We start from the raw sequence: 2,218 nt of genomic DNA, 5'->3' as shown, positions 1-2,218 counted from the left end.
GGAGTCGCAAAGCCCACTGTGTTCAACCCATCAGTGCATGACGGGTCACGAAGGCCCAGAGAGGGAAGGTAACCTGCCCAAGGACTTGCAGCCCTAGCATATCTGGAACCAGGACTTGTGGCCCTCATCCCACTCCAACCCAGAACTCTGAACACCACATTTCAGGGAAAGTAGGGAGCAAAATACACGTGGTAGGGGCCGCCAGCTGCCATCGCAGGGCTTGCCCCTGTCTGCTGCTCATCCACACAGCTGCCAGGGCTCCCAGGAAGGAGGGCTGGACCTTGTGCTGCAGACACAAAGCACATCACCCATCCAAGGTTCAGAGGGATGATTCAAGTCCAAGTGCCCCTCAGTCCTTTCCCAGTCACCAGGGAAGACAGAACTCCAGCCTCCCTCTCCCCACAGTATCTGACCACCCTTGTTGCTCAAGGAGACTTGGTTTCCCCATCTCAGGGGTCAGCAAACATTGTCCTAATGAAATTTCCCAACCCTATAAGATGGGTGGAGTGGTCACCACCATTTTATAGATAAAATAGGTGCAGAGAAGTTGAGTAGTTTGCCAAGGCCACATAGCTGGGAGGAGGTACACTAGGAGGCAAACACAGACTCTTTGATGGATTGGGGGGTCAGGACTCCCCAGAGGTCCTTCTCTCCTGGGATGTTGGGGATTCAGTAAAATCTGGTGCCACCTCACCCTCTAATTGGCTTTGAAACCATCTGTGCCACTTAGGGCTCTATCTACCAAAGCCCACACCCCTGCCCTGGAATTCACCTGCCCCCTTGGCCTCTGAGTCTGATCAAGGGGAAAAGGGCAAGGAAGGAGACTCTGTGGGGCCTAAGGTGAGAAATGGCCTACTTTTAAGGGACCTTTGTCTAGTTGAGCTGAGTATCTTCTCAGCTTAGAGCCTCAGCAACTTGAGAAGAGGTGGAAGAGCTAGAAGGGGCTTTGAGTCCCACCTGGTATGACTTCCTCATTGGACACATGGGAACTGAGGCCAGCAAGGGGAAGGAAATCAGCTGAAACAAACCAGGATTCCTGGCACCCAAGCCAGGGCCCACCACTGCCACAGGCTATGCAAAAGTGGGCCTGCTCCTGAAAGATAGTTGTTGATCACAGGAACAGTCAGGCTAGGAGGCAGGACTTCTGGCCAGCTGGCTCAGGTGCAAGCTGGGGCGCAGGTAGGAGGGCTCTAGGAAGTGACAGAACCTTGTTCAGGATCCTGGCGCTGTTCTAAACCCAGGCACAAGAAAAAGCACTTTGAGAAGCTGCAGAATTGGCTCTGCCTTTGACCCCGAACGGGCGTCTTTTCCCTAATTCATCAACCCTACAAAGATAAGAAATCTAATGCCCCCCCCCCAAAAAAAAATCATCCCTAAGTCAGGTGTCACTCACCAGGGGGTCTCCCGAAGCGCTGCGTCCACCTCGCGCCCTGGTCTCCGCCCCGCCCACCACCACCACTAGCCAATCCCCGACGGGCCCGTCTTCCAACCGTGAGGCGGTAACCTTCTGACCTCTAGTGGCGAGAGCGAGGAACTGCACCTCCCCGGCCCGCCCGCCCGCCGAGCCCGGGCCGTGCATGTCCTGCCCTTTGTTCATTTTCAAACCGAATGAACCTCCCAATGCATGGACTCTGGCTGTCGTCGACGCAGACTGTCGTGCACTGCTTCACACCGTTTTGCTACCACGTGTCGGCTGCAGAAACTGTCCTCAAACTGCAGCCCACAATTTTTGTACTTTCGTCTGACCTACCCAAAGGTGTCCTTTTTAAGTCTTATTTGTTAATATTTATAATGACATATAATCCAAAGTAAATGGAACGTTGTATTGCGATCATATTGACTTAGGAGATTCTCATTTTAACAGATTTGGCGGAATGAGGGGGGAAAGTAACGAACTTAGCATTCTGTCTCTTTTACTCTTCACCAATAATCCATTTGAGGCGGTGGCCCAAGTTCCTGATGGGGAAACTGAGGCTCAGAGTGCTTAAAATATGTGTGCAAATCACATAGCTGGTCAATGACAAAACCAGGATTCCAGGACCACAGTATGTGACGTTTCTATCCACTCATTCATTGAGATAATCCATAAGCGGCAAAAGAATAATGATATATGAGAAAGCAAAAAGAAAAAAAAAAGATGAGTATAAAGGAATCAGGTTGGGAGGGGAGATTGTGCTGAAGTAGGGAGGTCAGGTGGGCCTCCAGAGACTTATGAGCT

Source organism: Marmota flaviventris, chromosome 17 (genome assembly GCF_047511675.1).
Source record: "Marmota flaviventris isolate mMarFla1 chromosome 17, mMarFla1.hap1, whole genome shotgun sequence".
Taxonomy (NCBI): domain Eukaryota; kingdom Metazoa; phylum Chordata; class Mammalia; order Rodentia; family Sciuridae; genus Marmota; species Marmota flaviventris.
Note: the sequence above shows the minus strand (reverse complement) of the source record.